This window comes from Monodelphis domestica, chromosome 1 (genome assembly GCF_027887165.1).
Source record: "Monodelphis domestica isolate mMonDom1 chromosome 1, mMonDom1.pri, whole genome shotgun sequence".
In the NCBI taxonomy this organism is placed as follows: domain Eukaryota; kingdom Metazoa; phylum Chordata; class Mammalia; order Didelphimorphia; family Didelphidae; genus Monodelphis; species Monodelphis domestica.
In genome coordinates, this window is record NC_077227.1 from 14,341,631 (window position 1) to 14,353,469 (window position 11,839).

Consider the following 11,839-nt stretch of genomic DNA (forward strand, 5'->3'; position numbering starts at 1 on the left):
GACTGCCCACTCTTTCACACATGGGTCACAGACCTCCCACTCAGTGTATTAAATGGGTGTTCACACCTTTTTGTGGTTAAAATCTCAAATGGATAATCTCCATATTCAACTTTAAGTACTGTGTTTACACTTTGGGGATTATAATTGAAAATTGGATAGGAGATTACAATTTAATTTTCATAATCAAGGAAGAGCTAAGTACCTTCATTGTTATAATCAGGGGAGAGTCAAATCTAAACTTCACAAATCCCTTCCACTTCTGAAATTCTATGAGGTCAGTAATAAATTCAATCCATTGTTGATTATTTATACACTACTTTCAGTATGACACTGAAAGTATACAGGACTTAGAATAACTCTAATGGAGAAAATGTTTTATCACTTAGGAATCAAAACATGGTCCGATTGGCTTAAACACTGCTTATACTTTGCTGAAATAAAAATTTGTTATAGACAGAAACTGCAGAATTAAGAAGTAAAGAAGGGTTCATGTGGTTGTCCTCTGCTCTGGTAAGATACATCTGAGCTTTTTATTCTCTACTGGGTTCCACTATCTAGGAAGGACATTAATAGACTGATCAACAGGAATGTGGACTGATGGAAGGAAGGACTGGAGAATTTTTAGCCTGTAGAAGACTCAGAGGACAAAATAATTGCTTTCCTGCATTTGGATGATTATCATGTTAATTAAATATTTTTCTCTTGGTTTCAATGAGCAAAGCTTAAAGTAGTGGCTAGATATTACAAAGGAAAATATAGGCTTATAAAGAAAAAAATATTTAATTATTATGCTTGTCCACAAGCACACTAAACTACTTCCAGGGATAGAGGTTTTCCCCTTGCTCTATGTCTCTAGATAGAGGTGCTATAGACTACTTATCATTCATTGATCTTGCTCTCCCAGAGATTCTTTTTTGATAAATTCACTGGTATGGTACTTCCAAAAGAGAAGATTCTGTAATTCACTAATAGGAAAGTTGTTTGTGAAAGTTGGCATCAGAAACAAGCCTCAAAAAAATACAATATAAAAGAAATTATTGTCTTCCCTTTGCTAAACTAAGTGGATTAAGTAATCACTAACAGAATTTCCCTGGATACTTTTTTCCCTCCAAACCAAATAGATTTCTTTATTAGATGATGGAAGTAATCACTAGGCTTAGATGGTCATGTGAGGGTTTTTGTTGTTTTCTTCCTATGGTGAAAGGTGAGATACACAAAGAAAAGTTATTTTGATTTGCTTTAAGTGTGATTTAAAAATTTAAAGATTGATTAAGAGACATTTGAGGGCTCTGTACATGGTTTGACTTTCAAAGGAGGTTTCCTGTTCCCTCTTTTCTATTCCCTCAAAATAAGAACTATATCGCTTCATGCCATAGGAGAATAGCAATAACAATAACAGTTACTTATACTTATAGAGAATTTTCCTATTCAAAAAACCGAATATGCTTTATTTGCTACTCATAACAACTTCTGATGCTGTGATAGACAGGTGTAGGGAGTGGAGAGCTATCCTTGGAGCCAGGAAGACCTGGTTTTCAGTCCTGTCTCTAATGTATATGAGATGAGTGATTTGAGGCAAGTCAATTCTCAGTGGTACAGACCAGGGCTCCAATTTGGGAACTGTGTACCTCCTTAGCTGTATGACATGATTTCAAGGGTACTGTAGCCTATTCCTAAGAAGCATCTGATTGGGTCATATCTCACTCTCTGCATAATAGTCTATTTTGACATTTGTTCCAACATTGCTAGATCTTTTGCCTATTATCACCTTTTGTTTATGAGTTCCTTCTGGAATCTCTATTTTGGTGAGGTGCCCAAGCCAGTCAATCTTCGTTACTGTTCTAGATTTACTTCTGATTTTCTAGAAATCTGTGTAGCCAGAGGCCAAGACACTTTAGCTCCATCTCTTTATTGCTGTTTTGTGTATTGTCTTCCCCATTAGAATGTGAGCTTTTTGAGGGAAGAAGCTGTCTTTCTTTGCTTATATTTGTATCCCTGATACTTAGCACAGTACCTCGCATGTAATAAAAATATAATGAAGACTTGTTGCCTTGTCTATCAATCAACATTCTCCCATTCAACCCCCTTCTACTGCTGATCTCTGGTAGTTATATACTCTAGGCCATTTATAAACTATCTTGCATGAATCATGTATCCTCGCCAACTACACTGTGAGATTTAAAATGGTTGAGGTCTTAAACTGTAGTGATCAAAATAGTGGAAGATATAAATTGTGATAGATATAAGAGAGGGTGAGTAAATTTGACTGCAGAAATATGTTTCACTACAGTGTCTTGGTTTTTAAATCAAATATAAGGTGGTCGCCAGGGAAATATTCCCAATTATTCAAATACCCAAGTCAATTGGGTTTTATAGAGATTTTAATTAACAATACAATGAGTAATCAAAGAAAGAGAGAGAGAGAGTAAGAAAGGAATAAGTATGAAGGGCCTCAAGCCAATATGGCCTAGACCTGAGTCTTAAAAAGAGAAATCAGTCAGTTTTTTATAACTCACCATAAGATCTGTCTAAGTAAGGATTTCTAATGACACCAGGCCAGCAGCATCTCAGCTGCTTTCACCAGCTCCCTCCTCCATCTGAATGTTTCAGAATCACTTCTCAGCTCTTCCCTGAGCTCTTATTTTTAAGGGCAAAAATCTTCTCTGTCACCTCCCCTAAGACCTTACATCTACCAATCACTGTAGATGTTTCTAAAGGACCGCCCATTTTGAATTCACAGCTGAGTAGTTTTAATCTCTTTAGTAAGTCAGGAAAAAAATGCTGCTGTGTCAACAAATTTCATTAGAAAAAACCTCTGAATAAGTTATCACCCTTTTAGGTTTAAGTAGTTTACAAGTTGCCCCACCTTTATAGGTACTTAGTATCCCATTGTATCAATTCTAAAACAGTCATGACTCAAAGGACTTCCTGTCCCTTCCATAAGCATGGATCAAAGTACTTTTCATTGTTCTCAAGGAGCTCTCTGTCCTAAAGCAGTCCTAAGTAGGGTGGAGTAGGGATATTCTCAAGGCAAGGAGCCCTCACATTCAAGTAGAATTCTCACTATCTGCTAGGGAATTTTTTAAGTAGAAGATTCCCCAGTGGGGGAAACCCCTAACATTCATAAGTCTGAGAAATTTTGAGGTTTACAACACAGACAAAATGTTCCAACATGTCCCAACAACACTTAATCCAAGGCCATCTCATATCTATGGACTTTGTCTCTTTTGGGAAGGGTGTTACAAACTGGGACAGGGGCCTGTTGGTAAGAGACTCAGCACTCTTCCATTATTAGGCAAGAGTGAGTTATATTCACTCATAAGCAGGTATGTATGGATTTTGATCTGCATCAACAGGTCACATCCCTTTCTTTATCTCTTTCCCCAAGCCAAACTCATTTATTAATTTCCCTGTTACTTTCAAGGGTAACTCTATCCTTTTAAGTCCTCAGGATGATAATCTGAGAGTTTTTTTCAACTTCTCTTCCCTTTCCTCCATAGCCAATTGTTTGCCAAATCTTGCCATTTCTATGTCCATGGCATAATAACATTGATATGTTTCCTCTCCATTCACATAGACACCACCCTGGTGCAGTCACTCAATACCACTTGCCTGGACTAATGAAAATAGTGTTCTAATTGGTCACTCTTCCTCAAGTACTTTCTATCTACCAACCCTTCTCCAATAAGAATTCTAAAATAGAAATGTGACCCTGTCATTCCCCTATTCATTGAACTCTAATGATTCTAAACCAAATATTTAACTTTTATTAAAAAATCTGTTTCCATTTGCTTTGTTGTTCAGGCCTTTTAGTCATGTCTACATGACCTCAGATGAAATTTTCTTGGCAGAGATATTGTAATGGTTTGCCATTTCCTTCTCCAGCTCATTTTTTAGATGACGATCTGAGGTAAACAAGGTTGAGTAACTTTTCTAGGGTCATACAATTACTAAGAGGGTTAGAAAGATGAGTCATCCTCATTACAGGTCTAGCACTCTATAGCCACTGTATCACTTGGCTTTCCTCATGTGTGTTTTACAACATATATAATAGTATAATTATATGTATATATATAAAATATATATATATATAATAAAATAATGAGGTGCCTTATATTTTTTTCCACATATAAAATCTAAAAGCTGTAAGTTGGAGTGCATGATCCAGATTACATTGACTTCCTTATTCTAGGAATATGACTCTGCATTCCCTCTCTCCTTTCCTTTATATTTGCCTCCTATGGCTGGAATACTTTTCCTCTAAATCTCCAAATCCCAGCTTCCCTAGCTTTCTTCAAGGCTTAGCTCAGATCTTCTGGAGAAGACTTTTGCTATTCCTTTACCATCCTCTTTGCTGCTAATGCCTCTCCTTTCATATTACTTTCACAATATACCTACATAGTCATATATTTATTTCCTCATTATGAATATATGCTATTTGAAAGCCAGGATTTTTTGTATTTTATTTTTGGTATCCTCAGTGCTTAACATGGTAAGGTGACCTTTTAATGAATACTCTTGACTTGATTTGTGGACCAGTGGACAGACCTAGGGGAGATATTTCAAAATAAAATATACCTGATTCAAGGGAAATTTTCCTCATTAACTAGTCCCTTCAAAATGGAACTAACTGATTTGAGGAGTGGATTCCCTATCCTTGGAGGGCTTCACCCACTTTGGAAAACATGTTGCAGAGGGGATTCATGACTGATATGGCTTGAACCAAATGTCCCCTGAGGTCTCTTCCAATTCTGCGATAATATCTTTTATTGCTGTGAAATCATTGTGTGTGACTTTCATAACATTTTATTCTATGTGGATTGACTTACAGTTTCCTGTGTTAAATACTAATTTTTTAATATTTTAATTTCCCTTATTTCTTTGCATTATTTTTTTTGAACCCTGCTGAGACTCTTGACACTTTCCAAAAGAGTAGTGTTAGGAAATTTCATTAAAGCTCAGTTTCTGTTCCCTTCCAGATCATTAATAAAGATATTAAATAAATGGAGACCATAGCAGTGATCCCTGAGGCCCCTGTTAGTGCCTCTATTTTACCAGAGTTAATTTACAATGAATGCAATTATCAACAAGCTTTGTGTTATATTTTATCCCATAGACAAAATGAAACAAACAAAGCAAAGGTAGTGAGATCGGTATATATTCAACACATGTGAGGAATAGAAATACATTTTAACAAATATCAAAAACATTAAGAAAAATAACTTGCTGCTTCACTCTATTACATTTATGAATTCTATACTTTTTCATCAGATGGCCCCTATTGCTAGAATGCTCTCCCTTCGTCCCCTCTCTGCTTCTTGGCTTCTCTGAAGTCTGCACTAAAACACCCACTTCTGCAAGGTCTTCCCCAATCACCATGTCTCATTTGTTCCTTTTCTCTGTGATTATCTCCTTTCCCTCTCCCTCTTTCTCCCTCTTTCTCCCTCTGTCTCTGTCTCTCTCTGTCTCTGTCTGTCTGTCTCTGTCTCTGTCTGTCTGTCTGTCTGTCTCATTTGCATATATTTGGACTCAGATCTTGTTTCTAGAATTTAATAGTGGTTTGACTTAAATCAACCACCCGCGTTGCTAGGTCACAATTTCTTCATAAATAAAAATTTTCTTCCTATATAAAACAGATAGCATTTAATATCTCTTCTGGAACTAAACCAAGGACAAAATTTAAGTCTACACACAGGTAAATGCAAGGATATACAAATAAAAATGACACCTAGTGGGGAGAATTCAGGAAAGACCTAGAACTCAACACTTTTTAGGGGAAGAGATCAGATATTGCTACCAGGTCACACATTCTCTACAGCCTTATCTGGGATGATAAAGAACTTTTCTAGAAACACCACTATCTGGGCAGGGGTACATCATGGAGATTATGGGAGGACCCCATTTTAGGGTATTGTTGGTAGGGTCTTATTTAAAGTATTTTTATCCCTATTTGCTAAACACAATCATTTGTAAAAACTGGAAAGAATGTAAGTGATTTTGGTATATTCAAAATGACAATGTCTTGGTGAGAAGTCCTGGTCAAAGGAAACAATTATACTGAACAAGTTATCTAGATATTAATTGAAAAGGCCATGGACCCTTGGTTAAGAGGCACGTGTCTCAGCAAAGATTTGACTCTATGCTTTAACTGACATTTTATATTTGTTTTTCCTTGACTTATTTGTGTTTGAGGTTATATGAAATAATTAAGTAAAAGAAAAACAGAGCACATTCTAGTACATGTTGATAAATTGGCATCAAGAAAGGAGGTGGGGAAAAGAGTAGATTTTTTTTTTTGGAGCTTCACATACTTTAATCCCTTTCTTCTCCGCCAAAGTTCAGGCCTTTCTTCTTTGCTACTTGCACCCATACTCCTTATCCTTTCTTGCTCTGCTCTAGATGTCTCCACTCCTTCCTCTCCACTGCCAGACCTCAACACTTCTTTGATGTCTTGCAGTAACTCCTGCTTTTACATGAATTCTTCACAGATTGGCCAAGTTGGTTGTCCAATTGAGATAGACTCTCTGTTGCACATTATTCAACTGTCTTATATTTAAGAAAATAATCCCTGTTTAAATCTGGTTATAATTGATGGCTTGGTCAAGAAATGGTCTGGCTTGACAAAGGTCCTTTTAAGAAGGATGGGGGTAATCCATGGACCCTTTCACTTAACCTTGAAAGGCAAGAAAGACTCAGTCATTGAAGGGTTAAGGGAATCTGAACAGTTCTGCAACAACCTTCTTTTGCCAAGGGTAAAAGATGTATCCCAGCAGGTGATGGACTCACCTGGTTTGCCCCTGCAATCTTCAGCCCAGCTGGTAAATTCTAAGAGGCCTGATCAAAGAGGTTTAGAGAAGTAATTATCTTTTCATTGACTTAGACGTTTATGATGTCTATCCTAATTGAAATATGAGTGTATGTAATGATAATGTATTAGACATAATTGAACTTAATTAACCAAGTAATTAAGGTCAGACCATACTCCTTATACTTTAACCCTCTAATTAGTCATTATAAGGTCGAGTTTCTCTGAGCATTTTTTCTTTCAATCAATGTTTGTACTTTAAGAACAGATGCCCCAACATCCCATGAGGATGCAGCAATATATGTGCATTCAGACATTCAACCAACGTCCCATCTTCAAATCAAAAGACATTATCTTGTGCTCACAAGCCCACCTTGATGAGGAAGTAGGCTGCTTTCAAAGTCAATTTCTCTGTAAGCGATTTAGGAAGTTTTCTTCACTGCATTAATGGGTCTGTGATTTTATCCACATGCACACAACACACTCTCCATCCATCAAACTGCAATCTCAGTATCTGTCTCATCATCATAGAATCAGTTAACAAACATTTATGAAATGCTTTTTGAATAAGGTACTGTGTAAGCTCTAGAGACACATAGAAAGGTGAAACCCTAGTCTTTGCCCTCAAGAAGCTCACATTCTAAGGGTAAACATGCAAACAACTATGAATATATGTGAAGCATATAATGTGGGCATAAGGTAACCATAGAGGGGAAGGCACTAGTAGTATAAACTGGGGAAGGCTTCCTACAGATGGTATGGTTTGAGCTGAGTCTTCAAGGAAAACTGGTATGCTAAGAGTCAAAAATATGGAGTATTCTGGGCACAGGAGACTGTCAATGGAAAGGCAAAGAGAAGGAAGATGGAGTCCTCTGGGTGGGGAACAATAAAGTTCATAGCTGATGGGTGTGGAGAGTTGTAAACTATAAGAAGACTGGAAATGGAGGAGTTCAGATTGTGAAGTTTTTCATGCCAAACAGAGTTGTTTATATTTGAATCTGGAGGTAATCAGTGGTCACTGGAGATTTCTTTTCCATATTTTCTCAGAAATATTCCACAAAAAATCTAACAGGATATAAAAAACTTCCTCAAAGAGTTGTTTTCTGAACAGTTTACAGATAATCGTAGAGCATTTGATGTGCTGAAATGGGATCTGGTAGAATGATCTACACATCCTACCTCAGGTACTTCCTAGCTGCACAAAATGGGGCAAGTTATTAAAAATAAAATTCACCTAAATTTCTCATCTGTAAAATGTGGATAATACATTTGGTGCCTGGATGGAGAATTCTGATGAGGACCAAATGATATCAGTCTATTGCATTATCTTAAACAAAGAGCTAAATAAATGTAAACTAGTAGTAGGAACAATGGCAATAGTGGTAGTAATAATTTTTTAAAGTAGGAAGTTCTCTTTTAGTCTTTCTGGAAGGAAATGGGGGTGGATGATTGAAAATCAGATAATAAGTAGTTTAGGGAATAGGTCTCTAATTGCAATTTCCAGATTAGGCCATATAATCTAACATTTTAAAGTATGTTTTGAACTCCTGAAGGAAGATTGTGTTGTGTCTTAAATTGTAGAGCAGAGAAATATGATCTAAATGAAATCAGTTTGGGTAGTAAACATGACCTTTGATGTTGTAATATTGCTTGCCTTCTCAATGGGTGTGGTAGGAATGAGAGGGAGGAAGAGAATTTGGAACTAAAAAATTAAAGAAAAAGAATGTTAAAAAGAAAGAAAATCAAAGAATTGGCAATTGAACAATTCCTTGGATTCTAAGAACATTTAACAAATATTTCTTAAAGTCCTATTATGTGCCAGGTACTAGGCATTGAAGACCTAAAGATAAAAACAAATTAGCACCTGCCATCAATAAGCTTATACTCACGGGGATAGGAAACACTAGTAATGCAGAAAAGCAAATCCAAAACATATCCAGAGAGTATAGAGAATATGTGAGTATGTATTGGGCTAGTCTTCATAGAGCAGTGGGTGCTTAATCTGAATTTTAGAGGAATATATTGATTTCATGGGAGAGATAAGGGAACCACTGGAGATTTCAAGTGCATTTTTCAGAACTTGTATAATGACGTTGTACATGGCATCCTTAGGGTAGGTGCTGTCTATAGCTGACAAGGAAGAGTCTGCTGAAGACTTTATTTATAGGTTTAACAAAAGACCTGTCTCAGTTTCTGACATGGGACTTGAGCCTAGCCCCCCAAACTCTCTTATTTGCCTCTAATTCATTTTAAAACATTCAAATATCTCCAGTATCTGGAATGATCAGGTGATATCCATTATGGAATATCCAGTTATGGTTCTGGTTCCCTAACAACTCAATTTCACCAAACAAATTAAACAAAAGTCTGCTTTAACCTAGCTTTTGGAGTCTTCTATCCAGAACAAACCAATGATGCCAGAGCTTTCTATGCAGCTGACCTGCTGTGCAGAGAGGTTATTGGGACCTCTCCCTGCTGAGAGAAGCTTTTAACTCCCCTCACTTATCATTTCTATTGTTTTAATGCAGTTTTTAAACCTATAGCCCATGAACTTATTTTTTAAAAAATTGGTAACTATATCACTATAATTGTTTTTCTTTATAATCCCATTTTTGAATAATTTTTTACTATTAAAAACACCATCCTGAGAAAGATTCCAAGAGTTTCACTTTGGATTGATGAAGGAATGTTTTAATGGGAAAAATAGGTTGAAACCCTACTTTAATGAAATTGTTTTTCATTGCCATGGTGTTTCCTCTGATCTTTGAACTGAGATCCCCTATGCTCAATACCTGTTGTCATATTAAGGATGGAGAAACTGAATCAAAATAGTATTATGATTTGTCCAAAGTCAGTGTAGCTAATTAAAGAGAGTGCCAAGGCTAGACTCATGCAATTCTCTCTTGCTGTTTTAGCCACTGAAAAAAAATTTAGCAGGGAACGTGTAGATGGTTTTGAACTCATCCCCAAATCCAGGGCCATTGGTGACAAAATTACTGAACTAGAGAGTTGGAAGGGAACTCAATGGCCAATTCAACCAATAAGAACAACAGTTGAACTGGCTTTTTTTTGTTGTTGTTGTTGAAAGAAGACCTACAAAATGAGGGAACTCTACTACTTCTGATTATCTCATTCTATCTTTGGGAAGTTTTTATTCGGAATATTTTTCACTAATATTCATAAAAGTTAGTGTAAAATTAAATTATATCTCTACTAATAAAATATTACATTTATGGGGTTTATTAAGGATTATTAGAAATCAAGGATACAAAATAAAAACCACATGCCCATGGCTGATTAGCCCATTCAAAATTCCCATGCTTAGCTTACTTGCTACATCATTGCGATGGAAGAGAAGAGAGCGTAGGCATTACTGCCAGTTAAATACCAATTATGATCTCACCTGAAGACAGGTGAGATTATAGGGAATTCTGGGAAATACCAAGGACTTCTGGGGATTGAAGTCTAGGCTTCAAAATCTCCATTTTTAAGGTCTAGGGATATATATATATATATATATATATATATATATATATATATATATATATATATTCCCCCTGGGAAATGTAAAAATAGGTGAGATCACAATTTGTATTTAACTGGCAATAATGCCTCCCACACTCTCTTCTCTTCCATTGCAATGATGTAGTAAGTTTAGTGGTAAGCTGAACGTGGGGAAATTTGAATGGGCTAACCAGCCATGGGCACGTGGTTTTCATTTTGTATCCTTGATTTCTAATAATCCTTAATAACCCTCATAAAAGATAATATTTTTATTATTAGAGATATAATTTAAATTTTACAATAGATACTAATGAAGACCTGCAACTCACTTAGTGGATCCTTTATGGAAGATTTATAGAAGACCTTTGCCAAGAAAACACCTTTTACTTCTAGATTAGAATAGAAATGCCTGTAGCAAGGAAAGGGCTTCCTAAATTGGTTTTTATACTAAATTGGAAATTATATCTTTTTATAACTTCCCTCATTGCTCTTAGTTCTGAACTCTGGGTTCAAGGAGAACAAATTTATTTTTTTTCCCTCCATGGGAACACTTTAATTCAATCAACAAGCCATCATGACTCCTCTTTCACCACATCGCCTATTGTGCTCTTCCCTTCTCTGGGACAAACAGGACTAATTCCTTCAACCAGACATCATATGACATGAGCTCACATTTCTGCTCTATTCTGATATCTCTCCTATTGTCCTTTGGTAAGGTGAAAGAATGAATAGGTTCATGACATTTGGAGAGCTAGAAGACATGAGAAGTCATTTGTTCCAATCCTTTCATTTTACAGAAGAGAAAACTGAGGGCTAGAATAGAGAAAGGATTTGACTATGGCTTTTCATCCAGTAAGCATCAGAGCCAAAATTGGAAGACATATCTTTCAAGTCTCTATCCTATGCCTTTTCCATACTGCCCACTTTACTATCTAGGGACTGAGCTAAATATAAACATTTTATATACATATATGCATATATCCACATGAACATAAACATGCATTTTTGGAGTCTTTACACCACATCTCCCAATATCTGGAATGATCTATTTATTCAGCTCCACCTCTCATACTCCATGACTTCCTTCATGATAGCTCACATGGTATCTTCTGTAAAAGCAGGTAGTTATGTGGCCCAGGGGATAAAATACTGGGCCTGGAATCGAGAAGATCTAAATTCAAACCAGGACTCAGACATTTACTAGCCATAGGACCCTATACGAGTTTCTTAGCCTTTTAATTGCCTCAACTTCATTAACTGTAATTGAAATAATAGTAGTACCTGCTTTACAGAGTTGTATGGATAAAATGAAACAATAGTTGAACAGGACTTTGGAGGCCTTTAATATAATATAAATACTAATTAGTTTTATTGTTGAGAGTCCTCTTCTTGTCCCCCAAACTACTCATGCCTTTCCTGTAAGGCTAAATCACATCTACTTTGTATATATCTGGTATATATCTAAATCATTTATGTTTCCCCTGCCACACTAGAATGGAAGCTCTCTGAGGGCAGGGATTGTTTTTACTT